Source organism: Rattus norvegicus, chromosome 5, assembly GCF_036323735.1.
Source record: "Rattus norvegicus strain BN/NHsdMcwi chromosome 5, GRCr8, whole genome shotgun sequence".
NCBI lineage: Eukaryota > Metazoa > Chordata > Mammalia > Rodentia > Muridae > Rattus > Rattus norvegicus.
The window spans coordinates 143,464,278-143,491,434 of NC_086023.1; positions in this window are offsets into that span (position 1 = coordinate 143,464,278).

Genomic DNA, 27,157 nt, shown 5'->3' on the forward strand with positions numbered 1-27,157 from the left:
TCCCTCCCTCCCTCTGACAGAGCCTTCCCCAGAAAATCCCACCCACAGCACCAGGACACTGCCTACCAGCATGGAGCAGACATCGGAGGCCCAGAAATAAGGCAGGTCTCCAAGACCCCACTGATCTCCCAAAAATCCCCCAGCCCGATGGTCAACCGCTTGGTAGACAGGGCAGCCCCATGCCCAGGACAGTTCTCTGCCACTTTGCTTGGTTCGATGCTCATCCATGAAGTAAAGAAGGCGGGCAAACATCGGCATTTCTCTCTGTGAGGATGTGTGCCCACCTGCACTTCCTAATGCACCACCCCAGACCTGGACTTATGTGTCCATGTGTCTGTCTCCTTGTCTGCCTGTGCATGAGAGAGAGAGAGAGAGAGAGAGAGAGAGAGAGAGAGAGAGAGAGAGTGTGTGTGTGTGTGTCTATCTTTGTGCTCTGTGTGTGTATGCCTGCCTGCTTCTGTGCTGTGTGTGTGCCTGCCTGCTTCTGTGCTGTGTGTGTGTGCTGTGTGTGTGTGTCTGCCTCTGCTCTGTGTGTGTGTGTGTGTATGCATCTGTGCTGTGTGTGTATGTGCCTGCCTCTGTGCTATGTGTGTGTGTGTCTATCTTTGTGCTCTGTGTGTGTATGCCTGCCTGCTTCTGTGCTGTGTGTGTGCCTGCCTGCTTCTGTGCTGTGTGTGTGTGCTGTGTGTGTGCTGTGTGTGTGTGTCTGCCTCTGTGCTGTATGTATGTGCCTGCTTCTGGTCTGTGTGTGTGTGTGTGTGTGTGTGTGTGTGTATGCCTCTGTGCTATATGTGTGTGTGTTTCTGTGTTCTGTGTGTGTGTGAGTGTGTGTGTGTGCCTGCCTCTGTGCTGTGTGTGTGTGTTTCTGTGCTGTGTGTGTGTGTTTCTGTGCTATGTGTGTGTGTGTGTTTCTGTGCTCTGTGTGTGTATGTGTGTGTGTGCCTGCCTCTGTGCTCTGTGTGTGTGTGTTTCTGTGCTGTGTGTGTGTGTGCCTGCCTCTGTGCTATGTGTGTGTGTGTTTCTGTCCTCTGTGTGTGTGTGTGTATGTGTGTGTGTGTCTGCCCTCTCCGAGTGTCTTTTGATCTGTTCCTCTCCCCTCCTTCCATGCATTTCTCTAAATCATTTTTTACTACATTTATTTATCTGTGGGGGGTGCACATGTCAGAGCATGGTTACGAAAGTCAGAGGACAACTTGTGGGAGTTCTCTCCTTTCTACTGTGTAGGACCTGGGGATTGAACTCAGGTCATCTGACTTGGTGGCAAGCACCTTTACTCATTAAGCCATCTTGCCTACCCCGTCTCTGTTTTCCTAGGTCTCTGTGCTGCTGTACCCATGGCACACAGTGGCAGCCATCAGTCTGTTATGTCTGCCCCCCTTCCTGGTGCCCTCTGTCCTGAGCCATGGTCTTCAGAGCATCCCTGTCCCCAGCCTTATCTGTCTATCCTTAACCACTGGCCTCTACTCCTTGGCTCTTCCAACCCATTGGGGGATCTGAGCTTCCCTACAGCACATGTGGCCACGGAGAAGGTGACCCACTGCCCAACTTTAGTGACTGGGCATTTTTAAGACGTCTGCAGCTCACCTACCTGGCCAAATCAGCTCTACCTTGGCCATCCCCTGCATGTCTCAGCTCTGAATCCACCCCTTCCTCCATTCCTGTAGTTTGTGTCCCTTGGTCCCGCCCAGCCTTACCTCTGATTTCTTTTACCAAAGTCCTCGACCTCTGCTCTGCTGTTCGCCACTGTCATTGTCCCCGCTACAACCAGAGCCCTCCCATTACCCAATCATCATCACCGTCAAACACCTCCCCACTCCCCAGCCACCTCCACCACCTCAGCTTCCCCTCCCCAGTCACCCCCACTCTTCCTCAGATCGCCTCTGAAGATGGCCCACCCCCCCCAGCTCCACATCCCCTCCTCAGCATCGTCACCGCCACTCAGCCATAGCTGCTGCCACCATTGCTAATACAGCAGCACCTCCCCCACTTACCAGGACGCTTGTCATTTGGTCCAGGGATCCTTTGGGAACTGAGGTAAGTGAGCAGGTAGAGGTGTGAGTCTCAGACCCTCCATAGCTGATGACGGGTCACCACAGACCCAAAGCTGCTTCTCTGTCTTTCCATGCGGGGTACTTTATGTCCATCCTCAACTTCCTGATGGCCCCTGGGCCAGCAAGGTGCATGTTCCTTCTGCTGCCACAGCCATTCTGCCCCTGAGAGGCAACCACCAGAAGGTCCTCCTGCCTCCCACCTAGTCTCTTCCCATCTGAACTGGAGGCCTGAGCCCCAGATGGGGTGAGGCTGCTTTTGATCCCGCTGTCTCTCTTCCAGGCTTTGCTGGAGCCCAGCAGAGGCTGTGCCTCCATCACCCCCACCCTGGGCAGCTGAGCGTCTGGCATTGATTACCAGCTCTACAATTACTCTGCAGGACAGGCAAGGATTTCAAGGCTGATTGACTTCAAATGAGAAATCCATGGGGCTTCAAGGAGACTGGGAGACCCTCTGCTGGGGTAGGGGTCAGAGATGAAAGGAGGAGCTGCCCTCACCTTCATGGGCTATGACAAGGAGCATGCACCTGCTCTCTGCCCTGCCTCTAGGCTTCAGGGAGAGGTCTCAGCACCCTCCTGCCTCACTCCCAGACCAAGAGGGAATGCCCAGTGACCAGGCCTGCAGATTGAACCCAGTCAGGCTTCCTGCACACTGGTGTAGCATTCCTTAGAGGAGCTGGAGAGATTCAGACAACAGGAGGGATGATGGGAAACCTTTTGAGTAGCCAATGGGAGGCCGGTCCTCCTTATGGGTACAGGAAAGATGGGGTGGGGGTGGAAGTGAGGAATGAGTGGCAAGGTGGTAAAACCGTTGGAGTTAGCAAAGAGAGTAGCTACTCTGGGACCAGGAGAATGCAGAGGTGATGGCCCACTGGCTGACACCCTCTGAAATGAATACCATGAGCATGTATCAGTGTCCTGGTCACCTACAAGCCTGTGAATTATCCCATGCACCCGCACACATATTTAAAGCCGCTACCCACCTCTCCCATGCACAAGCTCCCAGGTTTAGAGGCAAAGACAAACCAGAAAGGTGGTCATGACACACGTGTCCAGTCTTGTGTGCACGTGTGTGTGTGTGCGTACACATGCTTATACACGTGCTCATGCACACGCACGCACATGCACGCACACACACGTGCACAAGTGCGGGCACACGCTTCATCACCAAATGTACATACGCACACTACCTCACCCCACCGGCACTCACATCTTCACGGACACATGCACTCACAGATCCTCCAGCACACTGTCACATACTCAAAGCTAACCGCCCAAGGAAAACTGCAGGAGCCCCACCCCCACCCACTTGTGCTTGAGAAATTGTGACAAGAAGCGAGCCACTTGCTCCTTTCTTCCTCTCCCACCCCCCTCCGCGCCCCCCGGGGCAGAGGGTTTTCATTTAAAAGTTGCCCGAGCTCGAGCTTTCAGATTACAGTCTAGACTATATAGGTTTCCTAAAGATAAGGCTGAGAAATTGATTTCAATTACCAACGTGGAGAGGCTGCACTTCTCAGCGCCTGAGCGGAGCGTTAACCCTGGAGGTCCAGGGGCGAGAGATGAGGAGCTGGCTAAGAGCAAGCGTGTGGTGCCCGCACACTCAGCCGTGCAGCATCCCACTCGTACCCACGCCTCACATACGAGGAGGCTGAGGTTCCAGTCTCAGCTCAGCTGATATCTGGCTTGAGTGACGCTCCGCATGCACCTCTCATTGTCCGCAGGGCTCTTCTGGGACCACTTTCCTACCCCCCCCCCCACCGAGGCTCTAGAGATGCTGGCCTCCCTCAAGCTGAGCACCTGCAGAGATCTGAATACGATTTGTTCCCCAAGAGTTTGTATGTCAAAGGTCTCGCTCTCAGGCTAGTAGTGGAGGTGGAAGGACCTTTAAGAAGCAGGGCCTTAGGCTAGGGAGGTGCTTGCCACACAAGCATGAGGGTCTGAGTTCTAAACCCCCATTACTCGCACAAGGAAGCCAGGCATAGAAGCACACATCTCTAACCCCAGCACTGGGCAGACAAAGACAAAAGGGGGCCCCTAAGGCTCACTGCCCAGTCAACCTAGACTAGTAGGCAAGCAGCAGTTCGGGAAGAGATCCTGTCCCGAAAAACCAGGAGATATTCCCAAGGAATGACACCCGAGAGTCTCCCCTGGCTTCCACACACATGCAGGTACACCCACGCACGCCTACATATACATACACACAAAAGAAGTAGGTCCTCCTGGAGGGCTCTGCCACTGATGGGGAGGAGCTTCGCCCTTGGAGGAAGTTAAGGTAGATCTCAGGGAACTCCAGTTAGTTCCTAAGTGTGATGTTCTAGAGCAATAAGACTGCCCTTCCCTCGGGCTGGAGAGATGGCTCAGCAGGTAAGAGCACTGACTGCTCTTCCAGAGGTCCTGAGTTCAATTCCCAGCAACCACACGGGGGCTCACAACCATCTGTAATGGGGTCTGATGCCCTCTTCTGGTGTGTCTATCTTTCCACATGGTCACTCCTCTGACACATCCTTCCACCATGTTGTGATTCAGCCAAGGTGACCCTCACCAGAACCAGTATAATGCTGCTTAGAATTTCCATCTCTAAAACCTCTTATCTTTATAAAATACGCAGCCTTGGGCGTTTTGTTATAGCAATGAACTGATGCTTCAGCCATCCCTATTGAGACTGTCACTTTCCAAGAATCCTAAACTGGTCCTCACATGCTTTCCGGCCTTCCCTTCTCTCTGCCTCCAGGCTACAGAGAGGCTGGCAGCCAATGGATCTTATCTTAATCAGTGTGCACGTCATTGGCTGCTCCCACCCGCAGGCCCTGAAATCTCAGGGGTTTGAAGACTCTTTCCTTGTGCTCATAAAGCCCTCCATGAGAACAAGGATAACCTACTGCTGCCATAACAGACGATCCCAGACTTAACCTTTAAAAATAATTCCCATTTATTACCTCAGGTAAGAATCCAGGCTGAGGCTTGGTCCACTCTTCTATTTAGAGCATGGCTAAAATCAGAATGAGAAGGGTCACTTCCTTAGCCATTCAGACTGTCGCCAAATTATAGGGATGAAGCCCTCATGCCCTTGACACCTGTTGGCCAGGGCCATCTTTGTCTTCTGAAGGCCAGCCCTACTCCCTGGTCCATGACCTCTTCCGTGCTCAAAGCCAACCATGGAGCATCATGGAGTCCCTTGCCTTCTTCAACCCTCTCCGGCTTCCTCTTCTGCCACTGCTTGCTCCTGAATAATGAAGTCTCCCTAAGATCATCTGATTAATAAATAATTGTCCCTGCTAAGCCTTCTGATCTTGGTGTTCTTGGTAAAGGGACAGAGAGAAGAGTGTCCTTCTGCCCAACCTGATTTTTTTATTTTTATTTTTTAATCTAACTACCTCAAAGCGACAAGCACTGACTCACCAAAGCTACTGTCCTTGACCCAGTTAACTAGAACCTTCCCAGCTGTCACCAGACCAGCAAGGGTTGTCACAATCCAGGCAATTAACCCATCAACTGAACATGGGAAACTGAGTCATGAATCACACATCAGTGAGCACAGTTCGAGCAGCTTTGAGTTAGAGACCAGGAACGAGGACATACGAGCTGCTGAGATGACGTGAGGATAAATGGCCAGCGTGCTAAGGTCCCTGGGCAGCTGTGGCTGGGAAGTGTCAGGAGAAAAGCAGTTCATAGGAGGCGATGACACAGGTGGTGGTTACACTGGCAAATGGAAACCAAATCAGAGAGGAAGTAGTGATGGCATCAGGCTAGAGACTTACAGACTTACTCAGACTGCAAAAATGTTCCTTTTACTCCCTAAATCAACGGAGCATTTTTAAACTCTTCCCACACCCACTGAAGGTGCTCAAAAGCAAACCGAAAGAACGGAAAGCACAGAAGAGTTCGCTCTGGGCGGGGAAGCAAACAGCCCGTACTTAAAGGGAGAATCCAAGATTGCTCTGGGACCATAGCTTGCAAAGTGACAGCCTCTGGAGAGTGTGTGTCCACAGAAATAAGAGTCGTGGTTAGAGCAAATAAACTGAAGAAGACAGAAATCCAATACAAGGATGTATCCACTGGCTAGCCATCACTGCGCGATCAGAGGCCTGGCCATGCCACGAGGAAGGAAAACGTCCTTGTGGAGCACCCTTCTGATTTGTTGACCGGGGACTAGAAAGGAAGACAGTTTACCCACGATGCCTGAGCTCTTCCATAAAGGATCACCCACAGGATGAGTGTCACCTGGTTCATACCCAGCAGTGCCTGAGTCCCCCAGTAAAGGATGCCCGCAGGGTGAGTGTTCCCCATTTTAGCAGTGTGCTGGAAAATAGATGAGACCATGAGTGGTCATCCGGAGCACTTGCCAATGGCCCTGGTGTAAATACTCTTACCCAAATTGACTTCGAGCTACTGGGCTGAGGATGTGACTTAGTGGCAGGGTACTTGCCTAACATGCTTAAAGGAAGAGACCCTGTTCAGTCCCCCTACTCCTGTCCCTTGTGGGTGGTGAAGAAGCAGGGAGATGCTGTGTGTGACCATTGAACAAAACACCTTCCAACCCCCACTCCTGCTGCGCTGAAATTGCTTGTTGAGGATGGGATGCAGCAGCCAGAGCCCGGGAAGCTGAACCAGATTTCGAGGGATCCTCGATATATTATCTGCCCTCCACATGCAGGCAGGGCTGTGGAAGTCACGGAACTAAGAAGGTGCCATCTGCTGTCCCGGGAAGGATGTGAAAGTCTAGCGTTAAACAGGAGACCCAGTGGTAGGGATTCTCCTAGGTCAGAGACAGCAGGGACTTCTGAAGGCAGATAATTTGGCATAGGTAAGGACAATAGATGCAGCAGCCAAGAAATGGCACCTGTCACCAGCCCGGCCCACAGAGGACAGAGGCTCACATGAGAGAGGAAGAATCCCAGAGGGAGAATTCACACGGGCCAGAGGGTTCTGGTAACCGAGTCTTCCAACTTTGCAAAGTTGTAGGAGCTAAGGCTTTCATTACGTCTCCCGGCAAGACCCTACTTTTTAAATGGTTCACAACCTCGAAAAAACAGCGCCACCAGCTGGTGATCGTGCGCTCAAGCCCAGGACCTGTGGAAAGCATTCTACAGCCAAGACCTAGAGCGGAAGTGTGGGTGGCTGAGCACACACAGCCCTTTCCCCGCTGAAGCACGAAGAGGCATTCCATTCACAAGGGAAAACGGGGCCAAGAAAGCTTTTCCTACCTGAAAGAACACGAATTCTGTGCCCGGGATGGCAGAGTTCCCTTAGTTCGAGGTTCCCAGTTCACTGCCCACAGCCAGGGCTAGGCAGGGAAAAGTCAGGTGGGTTCAGTGGGAACAAGCTGGAGACTGGCTCTGAGAGTCTCTGTCACCTTCTCATCCTGAGTTCCCCACACAGGGCTATGGCCTGAGTAGGACCCCTAAGCAGCAGTCTCCCTGGACTCGGCCGCTGCATGCTGTCCTAGGGGGGCAGGGGGGGTGGATACTGGGACCCAGAGATGAGCGCAGCGCGACTTGGTTCCCTTTCCGCTCCTCTGCGCCTTAATTAAGTGCTTTCATTTCCCTCTTTCCCAGCACACAGGCCCAGCTGAGATAAGGCATTGATCCCCTCCCAAAGGAGGAGGGAGGCCTGCCGAGCTCTTTGTGGGACAAAGACTGATGGCTTATTAGCAAAGCCTTAATTGTGTGGCCTGAAACTTGAGGAAGTTAGAAGATCCATCTGAGCTAGGAGCTGCCTCTGAAGTGAACCATTTCTTCCCTGCATCCCACTGTGTACCCCCACCTCTGCCCAGCCTAGTGGAGATCAGCTCACCCCTAGTCCCAACCTCAGGAGAGCAAAGGCTCAGAGTGTTGATTGCAAAGGATGGGGAAGATGGCTCACGCGGCCAAATGAGGCTCCAGTTTGCCAGACGCAGCCAAGGACAAGGTCCAGAGACCCAAATACAGACACCAGCTCTACTACTGGCTAGCTGAGAGACTTTAATCAAGCCTAGCCCCCTGGAGGCCTCAGTTTCTCTTTCTGTGGGATGAGAAGGTTCCCCTCTAGCCACAGTATACAAATATGTGTTGAAACTGTGTAGCAGGGAGGGATAAAAGGTAAAGTCAGCGTTCCAATCAATTCCTCAAGGCCCATTTCCTTCTTTCTTGTGTGTTGGAATTCACAGAAACTCCATGGCAAGAGGAGCATCACGAATCAACTGCTCAATCATTTCAGCTGCCAAGTAGATGTGATTAGAGTCATGGGGCTATCAGGAGTTAAGACAGTCGTCCCCTAGAGCAGGAAGTTCCCAGCCCTGGTCATCACTCCTCTTTCTTTTTTGGGAGATAACTTCTTGTAGATAGATAGATAGATAGATAGATAGATAGATAGATAGATAGATAGATAGATAGATCATAGAAACCAGTCGCCGCTATAACCCCTCTGAGGAGAAAGTGTGCAGCCAACACAGCATCCCATCCCTGTGAACGGAGAACCTGAGCATCCCGTGAAGCCCTGCCCTTCGCACCCAGCAGCCCTCCCAGCCAGTGTGTATCCTTGGCAACCAGCCAGGGCCCAGGGTTTCACATCGACATTTGTTGAATAAAAAATGAACGTAGGAAGGTAAGGAGCAGTGCATAGGGGAACACGGGAGCCACGAGCCTCATCCGTCACCTGCAAGCCTTCTACCTCGCTGGGTCTTCCAACACAATGGGTCACAATTCTGTTGTCTCTGTCCTAGGGCTGGGGACACTCTGTTTTCCATAAACATCATGGGAATAATCAGTTGTCCTCCCAGCGGACACAGACAGCTAGTGGCTGAAAACCCTGGGCCTCTCTCTCGAGAGGCAGAAGGTATGGGTAGCCCTCGTAGGCTGGCTCTCCCTGCAGCCCAGAGTAAACATGAAGCAGACTCAACTGGGGTGAGGCATACGCAAAAGCATTGTTCTCCAGCTCAGAGTCTGGTCTCTGCCTAACTGCCCCTCCTGAAAACAAAGAGTGGGTTCCCTAGCCCTTCTTACTTGAGGCTTACAGTCCAAAGATGGCCAACGATCCAGGAGCCCAACTATCTAGCTGATTTAGGAACATCCAGAATCCAAATTTGTGAATTTTCCTTCCCAGACACAGATAAGAGGACTCAAAATAGCAGGAATTTTCTGGAGGGATTGTCAAGCCGAGTGCCATAGAGGCCCAGGGCTTCCTTAAAGGCATTTCAAGTGTCCACGTGACCGTGAGGCCCTGGACTGAGCTCCTGCCTCTGTCACTCTTGCTGGCCTTACTTGCTCTTAAGCACCTCTGTTGTGTGTTTTGAGTTGAGATTTCACTCCCTAAAAGACTGTATAGCTTTGTAGTATCATATCGTCTTCGTTAGGGTTTCCATCACTGTGAAGAGACACCATGACCAGGGCAACTCTTATAAGGGAAAACATTCAATTGAAGCTGACTTTACAGTTCAGAGGTTGAGTCCATTATCAGCATGGCAGGAAGCAGGACAGACACCATGCTGGAGAGGAGCTGGAAGTTCTACATCCGGATCAGGCAACAGGAAGAGAGACACTGGGCTTGGCTTGAGCATCTGAGACCTCAAAGCCCACCCCTAATGACACCCTTCCAGCACCTACTCCAACAAGACTACATCTCCAATAATGACAGTCCTAAGAGTCTGCGGGGCTCATTCTCATTCAAACCACATGGGAAAGTGTGGAGGAATAAGCCAGGAAGACTGGACCCAGCCCATCTTTACCCTATGAACTTGGACACACTCTGTGCTCAGCCTGGGCCTCCTTCTGACAGAAGATAGGCCAGGCAGCCAATGAGTAGAGAGGAGAAGATGATGACTTTCCAGATGGAGGGTCTCTAGCCTGCCTTTCCACTGGGCTGGGGAAGACGGACTAGATTAAGACCAGAAAGGAAGATAGCCCCCTGCCCAGCAGTCTTCCGGCAGCCTCAATCACTGTTCAAGCCTGGGGCCATTTTCTTCATTGCTTCATTCTGGAAATATTGATACTGGCTTGCCAAACAGAGAAACAATCCTTCTCTCCTTGTGGCAGGAGGAGGACAAGGGAAATGAGCGTGCTCATTAGTGAGGCGGCCCAGCGATGTCCTCGCCGCTGCCCTGTATTTTCCAGGACAGCTGAGGGACTCAAGAAAAACACAGATGAGCAAGATCCATCTGTTTGCATTTAATTTGATCCTGAAGTTCCGAGCTCTGACAATGGAGAGCTAACTGTGTTCTAGCACGCAAGACCGGGATGGGGTTGGTGGGGGAGAAATCACTGCCTGAGAGGAACAGTAATTATAAATCAAGGGCTTCCTGGGAATATCTGGGTCCCTCCACTGTTTCTTGGGTGATTAAAGTGGAGCAGATAAGCCAGGGAGGAGTGGCTGATTTAAAAGAGTATTGTGAGAACGCTGACGCCTCTTAGCCCGCTAGGAGAAGTCTGTCTCCCATCAGTAATAGAAGACAGTGGCTATCTTTTATCGACTGCCTTCCATAAACTAAACCATGAGCTCCAAGCATCGCAGATTATCTCAATAAATCCATCCAGCAGTCCCGAGACACAAAACACTCCTGAAAGGTCCACTTTGCAAGGTGGAAACTGAGGCTCACAAGCGGTTAGCTGTTCTGTTCAGGGTCACAAACTGGGAGCTAGAACCTAGCCCCTCACTCTTGCCCCTGATTCCCTGAATGATCTCCCGCTACTGCCTCTCCACCCCCAAGGTCCAGAGTCTATGGGTAGTGAGAACAATGACCCACTCTCCCTCGGTGCTCACATGGACTGGGCACCCCGCCGCACATGCTTCTGGTTACATCACTCATTCTTCTCAGCCATCTATAAGGCCATATGGGCGCCTCTGCTTCACCCATGACAGAACTGGTTAAGTCAGTTATCAAGGTCACGTGGCTCATTTAGAACGGAGCTGGGATTCAATATCCTACTTAGCTTTGAGTGCCCTTTTCTCAAGGAAAACTCTATTTTATTATCCGATAGCCAGAACAAGAATGGAACCTCTGAGCCAGACCTGACCATCACTAGAATCCATCGGCAGCCCCCTTGGTGGCAGACAACAAGAAGAATTTTCCATTACATACATGAACAAGGAGTCGAGGCACCAAGACAGGATACCTGCTGCCGGCCAAGGCCGGGGGGCATCCACCCTGGATGCTCTGATTTCTCCCTAGGAAACTTGGCTATCCTGGAGCAGGAGGAGCCCAGCCGACCCTGGGGGTGGCTATATAACCAGAGTATATGGGGACAGAGACAGAGTACGTGTATACTGCAGAGCCAAGGAAAGAAAGCAACTGACCAAGACTTTAGGTACTGAGCAAGGGAACCGACAGCCAGAAAATGCAAGAGTGCATGTGAAGGGGGCCCCAGGAGACCAGAAGCTGGGAGGAGGGAGTTGCTGCCAGCCATCTCTGGAAATGTAAAGCCCAATCCAGACCCAGACCCAATTGAAAAGGACTGTCACTACCCCAATTACCTGTTCCCAGAGCAGTCACATCCCCTGTCCCCTGCCAACTGTCAGCTGTTCTGGCCTAAGGAAGGTAAGAGTCAGCACGGAAGCACATTGAAATGTGATTTTTGGGGGGAAGGGGGTTCAAGACAGGGTTTCTCTGTGTAGTCCTGGATGTCCTAGAACTCCCTCTGTAGACCAGACTGGCCTCAAACTCGGAGATCTGCCTGCTTGTGCCACCACCACTCAGAAATGTGGATTCTAATCTGAGTCTTCGCGTCCTAATTTTGTAATTGAAATCCATTTAATGCCTAAAACTAGCCATTTAAAATAGATCTATTGTCCAAAGTGAGCCAATAAACTGTGGAGACCAAATTTAAAGGATGGGGAGACACAGGATGCTGTCCTTCGTTTCCATACTGTAAGCTGTAACTTGCAGTTTTTCATTGGTTAGGTTACCTCCCACCAAAGACACGACTGTGGGATAAGGTCCCAGAAGCACAGAGAAAGGGATCTTGACTCCCTGGACAGGAGAGAGAGAGGAAGGATCCCTCCCTGGTGAGTCAATCAACAAATCAGCCAGGACCCAGGCCAAGAGTCAGAGTATGCTCACAGAAGCAAGTGTCTAAGAGAGCCTTGAATTATCCATAACATTTGTCCAGGAGCCAAGGGGCCACACATTCTACCTCTGAGACCCTGGAGCTTCAACATAATCCCAGGAAGGTGAAATAAAAGAACCTTGGAGTGTCTGTACAGCCTAAGTGGATCTTATGGACCAACAATTGATGTCTAAGACAGAAGGCAGCCTGGTACTTCTGTTACCCAAGACCCCCAGAGACAGAAGGCTATGTTCCTTGGGTTCTAGAGTGACTGTCTCTGAGCCGCATCCACACCACTTCCCTCTGCCTCCAGGTTAGGAACTTCTTAAACATCCCACAGCCCAGTTTGAGGTCAGATCTGAGTCTTTCTAAGATCAAGGGCAGGAGGCGGGGCTGCCAGGACCTGGAATGTGTGGATATTGCTTCCATTGCTGCTACCGAGCCCCCTAGGACCTCCCTCAGCCCAGAGCAGATCCATCCCAGCCCTGAACTTCCCCTCCCAAAATATCCCATCAGCAGTCCCTGCCCTAGGTATCTAGTCGGGAAGAGAGGCTGGCATGCAGGCAGGTGGGGCCAAGTGGGTAGCATTAGAAAATCTCTCAACCGGAAAAAAAAAAAAAAGCACTAGATCAAAAGGGTTGAGGATTTAGCTCAGTGGTAGAGTGCTTGCCTAGCGAGCGCAAGGCCCTGAGTTCGGTCCCCAGCTCCGAAAAAAAAAAAAAAAAGAAAGCACTAGAAAATCTCTCAAAGCCTGCAACCTTTAGACTCCGAGATGGGGGAGGGATGTCAGAGATCTGAGCCCCACCCCTCCCCTGAAGCCACTGGACACCACAGTCAGGAATTATTCTCTGAGGCAGTATAAGCTCCAAGTAGCACATGTCTCCAGTCTGCGTCTCCACACTATCCTCTAGTTAGTCCCAATCACGTGTAGCTCCAAGTCCCCAGATTAGCCTTGTAGCTCAGTGGACAGCACTGCTTCTCTGAGAGTCAGGCTGCCTGAGTTCACATTTCAGAGCTCCCAAGATGTGACCTCATGCCTTCCCCTCTGTTGCGTCTGTCTCACCATGTGTCACAGGAGCGTGATAACATGCTCACCTGACTGGTGGCATGGAGGCCGGGTGAGTGATCACACCTACGGCCTGCACACCGCTCTCCCTCTGTGTCCGCCATCCTCATTCTAGGCTAACACAAGCCTGGCCCGTGTCCTAGCTGCTAGACTCAGACAGCTGATGCAATGAGCTCGCCTCCCTCCCCTCTCCAGGGTGGATGGGTTTGAATGCAATCTGTAATCCCCTGAAAGGCCCCTGAGGGACCCATCGGCTCCTTCTAAGGAGCATTAACTCAAACTGTAACCAGCTTTCTGCATGCAGTGGGAAGGCCAGGTCCCCTAGGAATCCTCCCAACCATGGTGAGGGGCTGCCAGCTCCTTTCCCAAGCGGGGGGCTGGGAATCACATGGCGGTTGCCTTAAGCCCAGTCCAGCCCAGTTCCTTGTGTGCCCAGGAGCCACTACCTCCAACTCAGTGGCCCGCCCAGAGTGTGTCCCAGGTCAGGTCCTCTCGCAGAAGAACAGCAGTTAGCTGTTTCCCAACAAAGAGAGAAGCCCTTACCCCTGACGATCCTGTTCTCTGTAGGTTTGGCCACAGAGTCTCGACTCTACCCTCCTTCCCCGTTCCTCTCTGGATGTGGAAGTGAGGATCCCCAGAAAACAAAACTAGACTGGGACTGTAGTTAGTGAGAGATTGCTTACAGAGTGGGTTCTACTGTGAATCAGGAGGTAACGGGATTGGGGGGGGAGGAAGGAGGAGGACGCTGAACTAAGGCAGAAATTTGCACGTGAACTCCGCTAAGATAGACCATATTCCATTTCCCCTGTACTTCCAGCTCCAACCCATACTGAGCATGGAGTTACCACTCAAAACAGTTCTGCTAAGAATGAATGAAGGGGTAGATGAATTATTGCTTCTGGGGTCAGCGGTTGACCCCATTGCAATCATTGGAGTTGACAGATGGTCTCTCAGCCACCTCGTGTGCCCCAGGAGACCCAAAGGCCCAGTCTATGGCCCCAACGGTCTAGAAAACAAGGGTGATTAAGCCGTGCTGGAGCCTCCCTGGGATCTGATGTGCCAGCTGAAATGAGAGAAATGCAATAAAATGAAGACTCTAGAAGCCAGAAGCCCTGGGAAGCATTGGTGGGTGGGTCCCTGAGTCCATCTTGTCAGAGACACGATCAGAGAAAGGGCTTGGCCCACCACCAGTTAGGCCTGCTGCACTGCCCAAGGGCCTGTCCACTAGCCAGCCCCTTGCCCAGCTCCCTGGTCAACCTCCACCACTCTCACAGCATCCTGCCTCTTACCCGGGCAAGCAAGGAACTAAGCCCCAGGGATGAGAACAAATAGAGAAAAGTAACAGAACCTCTGCCCCGCCCCCTCCGATACGCACAGATGCAGGTTGCCACTCAAAAAGCAATCTCTCCAAACGCTTAAAAACCGCCTGCAATTTATATCTTGTGCTTGACAGAGCATCTCCAAGTCATTTCCTGGCACACAGAGGCATCATCAGCTCAGGAGCACAGCTGCGGCTCCGCCCCCAGCTTAGGTTACCCCCCCCATGTGGGTGGGGCCAGGTAGGGATATCCTGCTCTGGTCTCTCCGGGGCTCAGCAGGACTCTGAGGGATAACCCAGAGGCCTGAGTTTCCAAGCCCATCCAGGACGGACATTCTCCCCAGTCCCAGGTCCAGACGAAAAGAGCTGTGGTTCTGTGATCCACCAGCGACATAAGGCCCCACTTCCAGGAAGTGGTTACTCTAACGCAGTGTGATGCTTTCTCGAAGAGGCGGTTTGGAGATAGAGGGAGTCAGAGAAGGAGGCCAGCCTTCCCTGAGGTGGTCCCCCAGCCTTACAAGGCCTAACAGGATATATAGGAGTTGGCCGCGTGGAAACAGGGCTTCCAAAAGGACGCCTGCAGAAGCAAGGGCCCAGCAGTAGGAAAAGCCCAATTGGAACGCAAAGGCAAAGATGCAAGGGAGATGCGACTCCTGAGAAGGCCCGTGAGAGGCCCTGACTCAAGGAGCTGGCTGTGCGTCCACAGGACCTTCAAGCAGGAAGGACATTGCCACAGGGGACAAAGACAGACCAAGAGGCCACAGAGAAGAGAGGGGCCATTCAGAGAAAAGAAGGTATCTGCTGAGGCGGCTGCTGGGGACTGGACCTATATTCCCCTCTCTTCAATTCCTTCCTACACCAGCTAGCCCAGAACCTTCGCAGTTCCCCTGGCCTGGCAAAGCTCTCCCCCCCCCCTGTAGCTGGCACCCTCTCCCAGTGCTGCCCACCCACGTGTGAAGTCCTGCTCTCTCGTTGCCTTGTGCTATGGCTCGTTATCACTGTGGTGGTGTTGCTATTGTCTGTTTTGTTTCTGTAGCTCAGACTAGCCAGAGCTTCTGCCCCAGCCTCTCCAACGCCAAGGTTAACACCAGGCCCTGCTTGCTTTGGTCATTATTCTTGGTCATCCCCCTTCACGGCTGTAAACTCTAGGGGAGCAGATGTCATCTCCGGGTTGTTCCCAGCTACAATCCTAAGCACCTAAAAGAGACGCTGGCCCATAGTAGGTACCCAGCAAGCACCTGGCTATAGGCAGACCCTCCCTACCACCGTAGTTCTGATTTTGCTCAGTGTAAAGCCTTAGCCTGCAAACTTCGGCTGCTGCCTATGTAGTTCCCGGCAATTAATCATGTTCTGTCAGGTGATACCCTTTGTGTTGTCATTGGAGGCTGCGTCTCATTCGTCTCATTCGTCTCTGTCTGGCCCCAGGGCCTGGTGCATAGTAGGTGCTCAGTCGGGGGTTCCCTGCCGTTAACCCTCTTCACCTCCGCTGACTGAGTGATGGGCTAGCAGCAGACATTGCTAAAGGTGAAGCAGACATAGACACAGACACAGACTCACAGATACACACATTGACACACAGAAACAAGACACACAGAGGAAAACACAGACACATAGCAGACAGACAGACACACAGAAACACAGAGAGACAGATGCACACAGAGAAGATGCAGAGACAGACACAGACAGAGGAATACAGACAGATACACAACAGAAAGCAACAAAGAAAGACACAGACACAGAGACACAGAGAGACACACAGGCACATGGACGGACACACAGAAAGACACATATGCGAAGACAAAAGCAAAATGCAAATCTGCAAATACACAGACTGACAGACACACACAGGGTGCCAGGGAGACAAGGGAGAGGCAGAGAGGCTGGATAGGGAGTGTGTGGACTTCCAAGGTCACCACTCAATCTAAGAGAAAACCCATCCATCCATGGGGAAAGCAACGGGCACAGCCAAAAAGACATGGACCTTGATCTCAGAAAGACCAGACGCCAGTTGGGAAACCAGTCTCTCTGCTCTGGTGCTGGGTGACCTTGTGCAAAGCTAGTCACCTCTCTGAGTCTCTTGGGGAGGTGGAAGGTAGTGTTGTTGGGACAATCAAAAGCCATTTTGGATGCTGAGTGTCTCACAGCCTTCACCTAGGAGAGCCGCTAGGACGCCAGCAAGAAAAATAGCAACAATGTAACTGATGTCCAATGCTCTGGAAGTTCAAGTTCACTCCCAGTTAATCTCTTTGCCCTTGGTGTTGTTTTCTCAGCGTTGTTTTGGCTTTAAATACCTTTACTAACAACTCTGTCACCGGGCTGAAGACAGGAAGATTCAGAGAGGTTAAGTGACTTGCCCAAGCCACACAGCTGACAAGAGAAAGAGTCAAGGCTGAAACTCAGGAAGTCTGGCTTCGGAGTCTTCCTTAAGTTTACTCATCCCAAGAGCAGTGCAAAAAAAAAAAAAAAAAAAGAAAGAAAGAAAAGAAAAAAAGAAAAAACGAAAATGGAATCTCGCTGCCTCAGTTTCCCTGTCCATCCAATGGGTCTAATTATTATCGCCAGCCCACGGTAAGGAGGAAGGTAGTAGAGAAGCAATACCAGACAAGAAAATGTTTTAACATCAAACAGGCTCTCGGAGTATGTCGGGGGCCTCTGGTTCCTGCCCAGGGGGAGACAGCAGGCCACTAAAATGCCCTGAGCAGAAGGCCACAGGGAACTAAGCCAGCTGGTGGCTTGTATCAGGCTGCTCATTTGGTAAATGGGATTTGGTTAGAGAGATGAACGCTGCCACTTCTGGCTAATGTGTCATGTAAATTCTAATGATAATACAGCCCGCGCACAGCACCCGCCCTGCGCCTGCCGATGCTCAATTATCTCCCCGAGGCTCTGGCAAGATCCACGCTTCGCTGGGACCCGCATCCCGGCCTGCCTTCCCCAGCCGCAAATAATGAAAACCCGCCTCGGCTGTGAGATTGCTCACTTACATTTCCTATTAATTTTTCCCTTTCAGAGGAAAAATGAGAGGAGCTGGGGAAGGGGGAGGGAGTGGGTGTGGGGCCAAACCACAGCTCTCCAGGGTTGCAGCTTCTGTCTGAGGCACACAGCAGCAGCCCGAACCAGGGCAGCGGGCGTGGGAGAGGCTCCGTGGTCGAGCCGGAGGAAAGTCACCAGCCAGGCATGGCCAGAGGTCGGAACCTGGACCCTTTGGTGAGGGGAGGAGCGTCGAACTAGAAACGAGAGGTCTCAGATTCTAAGGCTGTGTGACTTACTTGATTCTTACTGTGTGACTTGGAGCAGATCATTTAACCTCTCAGATCAAGCTCCTGAGGGAAGACAGCACTTGGCTGGCGCCCAGTGGGCCATCCTGAGCTACCTGGCTGAGATTCCCCATCTCAGAATGAATGCCATCAGAGAGGCCGGCTCTGAGAGTTGTTAGGAGTTTCCAATCAAAGAAAAGTGTACAAGCCAGGACAAGGACCTTCGAGACCCACCGTTTTAGCTGTCAAGGGTCTGAGTCCTCCCTGGACACTTACCCAGGTTTGTTGGATGGGTGAGTGCTGGCAAGTTTTATATTAACTTCCCAAGAGTCATCTGAGAGGAGGAAACCTCACTTGAGAAAATGCCTCCCTAAGACCAGGTTGTGGAGACACTCATAGAGCAGTGGTTCTCAACCTGTGGGTCTCAGCCCCTTTGGCAAACATCTATCTCCAAAAATATCTACATTATAATTCATAATGCTAGCAAAACTACCATTATGAATTAGCAACAAAAATAATTGTCTGGTTGGGGCTCACCACAACAGGAGGAACTATATTAAAGGGTTGCATCATTAGCAAGGGTGAGAACCACTGCTCTAGAGAACTTTCTTAATTAGTGATTGATGGGGGAGGGCCCAGGGTGCTGTGGCTGGGGCCATCCCTGGGCTGGTGGTCCTGGGTTCTATAAGAAAGCAGGCTGAGCAAGCCAATAAAGCAGCACCCCTCCATAGCCTCCAGGATCCTGCCCAGTTTGAGTTCCTGCCTTGGTTTCTTTCAATGAACTGTGACTCAGGATATGTGAACCAAATAAAGCCCTGTCCTCCCCAAGGTGCTTTTGGCAATGGTGACCCTAACTAGGACAATGGGAAGCGGTAGAGACTGTGGGAGGGCAGGGAGAACTGTAGCCTTCTGGAGAAAGGAAATGAGAGACTTAGGGGAGCAGAGCCCCTTCCTCTAGCCCACCACACACACACACACACACACACACACACACACACACACACACACACACACACACTCGCTGTCTCTTGAATGCATGAAGCCAGTGGAAGTCTTTTTTTTTTTTTTTGAAGTTAGCTCCTTCACCTAGAAATGATAGATACAGACTTTACACCTGATGACATGCCTTGCTCTTGGGGATGAATTTACATTCCGGTGAAGAAGGAGTGGCAGGGGCAAGAGTGCCCAGGGGCTCGGCAGCAAGAGAAAGCCACTTCCTGGAGGAGCGTTTAACCCCCCAGCTCTAAGATCTAAAGGGCAGCCAGGTGATTCTGGGATGTGAGAAGACAGCCTCTGGCATACAATAGGCACTCAATAAGTGACAGCAGGGACCACCCACTGGCCAAGCTAAGATTCTCAGGCAGGGGACCACAAAAGAGCCCTGTAGCCTGAGCATAGGAACAGATGTGAATCAACTCTTGAGGGAGAGGGGCTGGGGTTTGGCAGTTAAGAGCACTGGCTGCTCTGGCAGGAGAGCAGGGTTTAATTCCCAGCAAGAATCAGCTATGTAGGCACTCAAAATAGTCTGTAACTCCAGATCCAGGGGCTCTAACACCCTCGTCTGGTCTCTACAGACAGGCAGCAGGCCTGGACGGGGTGCACAGACACACACGCCGGCAAACACCCAGAAACATAAAATAAAGGTTCTTTTAAAAAGAAAAATGAGGGGTTGGGGATTTAGCTCAGCAGTAGAGCGCTTGCCTAGCAAGCGCAAGGCCCTGGGTTTGGTCCCCAGCTCCGAAAAAGAAAAAATGAGTGGACTGATCGTGAGCAGGCAGATGAGGGGTCTGGAGCATCCAGAAACAAAGAGGGCCCCAGCTTGTTGAAGAAATATTGCAAAGCCCTGTCATTGTGCACCTATCTGTAGGGAAGGGTACGCAGCACATGGGCTGGCTGCAAACTTGGGACTTCCAACTCCAACTCTTCTCAAATGGTGTGTCACAGAACCACATGGGATCATGTAACTGTATGTGGAGGTTGCAAAACAAAACAAAACAAACAAACAAACAAACAAAAACCCATATGGCAACACAGAGCGCTTTCTGAACACGCAGAGTTCATTCAAAACCAAAAGCAGAGAGAGAGACTCCAAGGTGTCGCTTGCTGTCAGTGCTCCACCACGTGGCACCGTGTGACCTCACACAGCCTCAGTTCTAATGTGCATTGCAGGCTACGGGTGCCATCTCACCAGAGAACGTTTCCTGGAAAACCTCACCCGGATTCGTGATGGGCACTGTGCTGGTCCGTTTTGTGTCAACTTGACACAAGCTGGAGTCATCATAGAAAGGAAGCTCAGTTGAGGAAATGCCTCCATGAGATCCAACTGTAAGGCATTTTCCCAATTAGTGATGGGTGTGGGAGGGCTCAGCCCTTTGGATGGATAGGGGAGGGCCCAGCCCATTGTAGGTGGAGCCATCCCTGGGCTGGTGGTCCTGGATTCTGTAAGAAAGCAGGCTGAGTAAGCCAGGGGAGCAAACCAGTAAACAGCACCCATCATGGCCAGTTCCTACCTCTGGGTTCCTGCCCTGTGTGAGTTCCTGTCCTGACTTCCTTTGGTGATGAACAGCAATGTGACAATGGAAGCCAAATGAACCCTTCCCTCCCCAACTTGCTTTTTAATCATGATGTTTCATCGAAGTAATAGAAACCCTAAGACAAGCAGAGTTTTTTACTCCACACGGTTTCCTGCTCCGTTTGAAATGGAATCCTTTAATTACAGAAAACAGAGGCTTTCCCTATGTCCCCACCGCTATCCCTCAGTGTGTAAGTATCAAAGTCGTGTATCTTTGAATTGTATTGTGCTAGAATGTTTGATTTTTAAAAATTGCTGTTTGAGTTGCTAACTTGAGTTTCATAAAAACTAATTAAATGAGTTCTGGCTTGGGATTAGGACAGAATTTCCAACAGTTTCTGAAATGGTCCTAAACACACTCTGGCTGCTTTGTTCTGTGTGTTTATGCAAAGTGGTGTCCTCAGAATTGATGATTACAAAACCAAAATATCGATCAAGTCTGAATAACACAGAGGATGCTCCACACTCCACAGCATCAAGTATTCCGCCGAGACTCCATTTTTAGTTCTTTCTTTGCTCCTCACAGGGCCTCAAGTAGCACAGGCTGACCTTGAACTCCCTGTGTAACTGAAACAGGCCTTGAGCTCCCGATTCTTCGGCCTGCATCTCCCGAGTATTAGGAGTGTAAGAGCCACCACACCCAGCTAAATGCAAAATTTACAAACGTTAAAGAGCTGGGGGGCATAGCTTGGTTGGTTGAGTGTTTGCTTTGTGTGCAAGAAGCCCTGGCTTCAATTCCTCCTGTGGCGTTAAGACTTTTTGTTGTTGTTGTTGTTTTTTTCTTTTCTTTTTTTTTTTCAAAGCTGGGGACCGAACCCAGGGCCCTGTGCTTGCTAGGCAAGCGCTCTACCACTAAGCTAAATCCCCAACCCCTAAGACTTGTTTTTATAATGATCTATGAACCTGGGAGGAGGCTAGAGGGTCAGAAGTTCAAGGTCACCTCCAACTAGATAGCAAGATGTTTGAACTTTGTAGACAAATTGAAAATTAAATATACGCCGGAGGAGACCCTCTAAGCTTCCTCTGCTCACATAGGAACTAGTTCTGCCCGATGTCCTTCTGGACATCAAACCTAAATTCTTCAAGCTGCCTAGGGCCATGCCAACCCGAACACACCCGATTTCATCTAAATCCAAGTTATAAAGCTCTCTATTTGAGCAGTCTCCAGAAGAGAGACAAGAAGCTGGCAACGCCTGCCACACAGGCTCACATTGCCCTCTTGTGTCCCAAGAGTCGCCCCCATTCCATAGAAGTGGGGAGGAGGGGGACTGGCCTGGCCAGCTCTGTTTTGGGGAGAGCACCCTCCTCCAATAAGGCATTTTCCTGGCAGTTTTACTTAGGCCCCTTCAGCTCCAAGGACGCGTGGGATGCCTTCAGGCCCAACATATGTGGGATCTTCTAAAACAGGGACGGGAAAAGAGGGAAACTGAAATCTGTTCCCCCAGGTCTGTTGTCTCAACAAGCAGCGGCCTCCAGAAACTCCTCTGTAAGAGGTGGTGGGGGCCAGGATTGAAGACAGAATCCCAGGACACAGATGGGAAAAGTGAATCCAGCTCATAAGGGAAAGCCCTGGATCGCCCTGTACAGTGGGTTAGGGTCAAAGCCAGAACCAAACTGAAGCCCACAGACTAGAATGTGAAGAGAAGGGGGAAGGATTCCTAATGGGAGCAGAGAGAAAAGAAGACAGAGCCACAGAGGTGAAGACCCGAGGGCCATTTCAGGTTGACAAACACGGCAGTGGGCCTGGTCCCTGGGTCGAGCGAAGGTGATGGAAAAGTGATTGGCTCTGTTCACTATTTCTAATTTCCATCCTTCCTATAGCTAAGTGGAGCCATGTGACCAGTGCTGGCCAATGACTGCACTTTCCAGAGCAGCACACAGAACTGCCAAGACAGCCTCCTGGGCTTTCTTCCTCTCCTGGCATAATGGTAAATCCAAGACGGCAGCTTTACCACCAGCCAGGTCTGGAATGACTGAGGTGAGTGGAGCTGTTACCCTTTGCTGTCTGTGTTGGCTTCAACCAAGAAGACTCAAGAGTATTTGTTAAAGTACAGTACAGCCTGACCGATCTAACAAAGAAAATGGGCCACACAGTCCATGATCCAGTCCCGAGTCACTGACTGTCAGAGTGGCCTGGGTAAGTCTTTCCCTCAGGCCTCTGTCTCATGACCCAGAGCTAGAACAATGGCAGAACGCATACTGCTCTTGTGAAAAAAAGACTTGAGTTTGGTCCCTGGCACTTATGTCAGGTAGCTCACGGCCAGCCGCCTATTACTTCAACCCCCAGGGGATGTGATGCCCTCTTCTGGCTTCTGAGAGCACTGCAGTCGTGTGCACAAACCCACCCCCCCCACACACACACACACATACACACATACTTATAACTTAAAAATAAAACCTCTTTCTCTGAGAGAGAGGGGGAGAGGGGGAGGGAGGTGCTGCCTGTGGGTGATCCCCTCTCCCAGAGTTCCAGAACTTGGATTAGAATTTTCCCATCACCAAGATGACACAGGGTCTTGAGGAAATGGACACAACACATTCTGGGATTCCCAGAGAAAAAGTCTCTTGAGATGGCAATAGAATGCCTTCCTTCAGGGTACCTACCTATCAGAGTTACCTGAGGAAGTCAGCCTAACTCCCAGATCCAGGTGACAGTGAAGTGACCAGGATCGGCTCAGGACACCCCCAAGACCAAGTCCTCAACACAAAGGAGATTTGATTGCCTCAGAAGGACTGGGGTCAGGGAATAAGAGACAAAGACAGGAGGTAGAGGATGGGGGAGAGAGGAAAGGGAACAAGGGATGGGGGAAGGGACATTTGTCTGGATTGGGGTTTGGGGGACACAAGAAAGGATTGCCTCTGGATAGAGAAGATGTGACCCATAGGCCAATGGCAGTTCACACAGGTACAAGGGGAAACCCCGTGTTAGGATGAGGTGTTTAATTTTGATTGGCATGTTAATTGGGTGAGCCAAAGGGGGCTGTTGATTGCTGGACTTCAATAAGTTGATAGCAGGACCTTGGTGGTCAACCTTAGTCAGAGGAAGTGGCCAAATGAGGAACAGGCCTTGAGGCCAGCTTTAGGACTGTCATCTATCGGTTCTTAGCAAGGCAGAGGGGATAGGCAAAATCTACCAGGGTCAGGTTTGCCATGCTCTGGCTGGCGAGAGTCCCTTCAGCCAGGAATCTGTTGCTAGGCCTGGAAGCCTCCACCAAGAGAGCCTAATCGAGGTCTCCTAGAAGCAGCAAGGGAGATGTGGGGTGACGTCACAGCTGAGGCAGGTACAAGATAGAGTGAGGCCTGTAATTGGACGAGAAGGGAGGATGGGTGGGAGAAAAGTTTGAAGGAAGAGGAGGAAGGAGAGAAGCCGTGGCGGAGACAATATGGAAGCTGAGGTTAAGGTTCCATGCCGTACCTTTACAGGTTGTTATGAACGTTCTAAGGGATGGATGTGTATTGGGCTTTGTATGTTTAGGTGAGCAATTATATCTTATCAATTGGATCAAAGGTTATTGTGTTGTGTGTTCTTTCACGTGGAGAATTGAGTTTGGGAGAGTGTGTGGCAACAGAGGGGCCGCCACAGAGTTGGGATGTGTGTTTCTGGCATGGAAACCTGCCTTGGGAACTAGATAGGTAGACAGATTGCTGCCAGGCTCAGAGAGAGGCCTTCGGCAGTGTGATATGGGACGGAGCAAAGCAGGTGAGAGGCTTTGCCAACTGAGACTTAAGATATCTAGTCTGCTAGGGGCACTGTGGTGACGGACCAAGCGGGATAAAAGACAGCATTTTATTTTTTTATATTTTTACAACCACAGGGAGAGGCTGGGCAGAGTTCACCATGCTTTTTTTTTCAGAGGATGCTCTGTCCTGGGATGCAGCTCCTGGGGTGACCTCCTTCCCAGGCAAGTCTGGCTGCCTTGGAGATAAAAGAGAAACAGGATTCTCAATAATGCAGCTCTGCTCTACTGCAGGCATCCAGGGGAGGCCTGACCTCTCCAGCCAGCTCTCCCTGCCTCCACCCACTCCCAACCCCTGTCCTCCCACCCTGCCACAGAGCCAAGGGGAGAAAAACACCGAGGGGTGAATTTCTGATTAAAAAAACAGCTCCTGCCCACCGGTTTGGCTTGCAGGGGGAAGGGCTCTGGTCTGTGAACGTGTGAACGTGTACAGGGTACTCACTGGCAGTGTGGACCTCTAAGGACATACAGGTGAACCAAGGGGTGTGATAGTGTGTGCTTACATGTATATGTACATGGGCATGAGTGTGTATGCGCGGGTGCACTCAATGAAACTCTTTGGCTCTCTGTGTGTATATGTGCAAACATACACACATACAAGTTCTTTAGAATAGAAACACTCTCTGGTTAAACCACCATCATCAGTTTGGGTTATTTTCCTTACAGAGTTTCCCTAGGACCTGGGGAGGTGACTCATTCATAAAGTGTTAGAGTCAGACAAACATGAGGACCTGAGTTCAGATTCCCATCACCTACATAAAAAGTCAAGCTTTGCAGTGTCATCTCCCAGGGCTGGACGGACGCTGAGCAGGTGATCCTGGGCTTGCTGCTCGGCCACTCTAGTGAAATCAGCAAGCTCTGGGCTCAAAGGGAGTCCCCACCTCAAAAAAGTAAGATGGGCACGCACTGAGAGAGATACCCTGTCAGCTCCTCCCCTCCGCTGCCATACATGTGCACAGACACCGGTGTGCACAGACACACGAGTATATGCCGTACACACAAGCCGGATGTGGTACACACCTGCCATCCCAGCACTTATACGTGGGGACAATGAGGATTAGCAGTCCAAGACCAAGCTCAGCTACCTGGCAAGTTCCAAGCCAGCCTGGGCTACGTGAGACCCTGCTTCAAACAAAACAAAATACAGAGGTTCTGGGAAGACTCATAAAAGAAGCAGTACTCACCTCCCTCCGACCGGCATTTTATTTCCACTCAGGGCATATAAGCTGTTTGCCTTTCTCATGTCCCTTCACGCAGCTAGAGCCTTACCGTCGCTTACGTGGCTCCCGAAATGCAGTCGGTTCATCTCTCTTGGGTAAACTAACTCTACAACACATCTCCCACAATCCTCAATTTCAATTTCTCAGAAGTGGCACAAAAACTTAAAAAGACTCTTGAAACGCAGTACGAGAGTAGTATCTTCTAGATTTTTTTTTTACAACCCTGTCCCCCCATCTCATCTCACGGTTGCTTATCCACCCCTAATTTGACAGCAATTTCTGTTTTTAGCAATTTACCCTCATAGAGTCATCCCAAAGATTTCAATTTCATTTTACACAAACAACAACTCTGTGTGTGCGCTCACGGTGTCTGGGTTTACTTATTTAATTGAATTACACAACGTCGGCAAAAACAAGGCTGGAAACAAATGCCGCTGGCTAGCAGCAGTTCAGCCTGAGGGAGCTGAACCCCGGGGACTAACATGCTCACAGAGAGTAAGCTTCCAAAATGTCAAGATGAGGTGGCTGCAGGCTGTGGTTTGGTTTGGATGGAAAGCCTGAAAATCTCAGTCAGGCCACCATTGGGGGAGATGCACATAAGAGGCAACTCCTCTCCCGTCAGGATAGAGTGGGCATGCGACTGTGCTTACATGTGAGTTTCATGTACATGTGAGTTTCATGTCACTTAACTCCAACACATAAGCCTCAGCCCAGACCCCAGGGAATGATAGATCATCTTCCCAAGTCTCCATCAATGGCAGGTCAAAGCGACACTGGTGGTGTGTCCTGTGTCCCTGGCAACAAGATGACGCTGTGGCAGAGGCAGCACACCCTGGGTGTCCCCTCCACCTCTCTTCCCACTTGCACCATGGCCTGTGAGAGGCAAGACTTGTCTCCTCCATTGCCCTGTACAGGAATGGAGTCTGAGAAGTCAGGGGCTTCTCAGCTAGAAAGAGTGACGCTGGGGTGTGTGTGCAGCCTCTCGGGTGCCAGAGTGAAGTCACCTCGGATTCCCTGTGACACAGTCTTGCCTCCCCCTCTTCCCTCCAACTCTCGGCAGCCTGCTCCTGTGTCTTGTTCTGGGACTGACACTGACGACAACCGGAAAGAGGAGAGAGTGTGGGAAAGGCTGGGTTCCGGTTGAACTTACCATCAAGCAACCCAGAGCACATCTCTCTGGATACCTCCAACCATCTTCATCTAAGCAGGTCCCACGGTCCCTTAAAGAGGGAAGTAACTGGCCTACGTCGCAGTGAGTGGCAGAGCTTGGCCCCACACATATATGTCTCTCCTGTCCTCTCTTCGCCCCACCCCTCTGGCTCAGTACTTAGTAAGTGCTGGACAAAAGGCTTTGTCCTCTCCAGAACTTCTGGATAAATTAACAAATCTACCTTGTATGTATTCGTCCCCTGGCGTGTGGGACGCATTAACTTTTCACTTGTCATTTCATTCTCAAATTTACCTAGACATCCTAGACTGCTCTTGCCTAAACTGTAAACCTACAATGGCTGACTTCTCCCACGGGACAAGGGTGTCACACACCCTGCCACGAGGGATTCCGGAGGCATTGACTTCAGACTGTCCTGGATCTGTCCTTGCTGTTAAGTGTGCGACCCTGGCCAAGTCACTCACTCCCCTTGAGTCCCTACATCTTCACTGAGGGAAGTGATTGATATAAGACAGTCTGCTTAAAATGGCATATCCAGCAGACAGGGGCCATTATTATATATTGTTATTGCTACTGTTTGCCATGTGAGAGACGGTGGTCTGCTGCAGGCCACAATGAGCCAGTGCTGTCCCTGGGTGGGTGTCCCTGACCTGTGTGTTATCACTGCTTAGGGGCTTTGCCGGTGACTTTGTGGCATGCCAATTCACTTCAGGTTGCTGCAGTACGGTTGCCTGGAAAGCCGAGGTTTCTCCCAG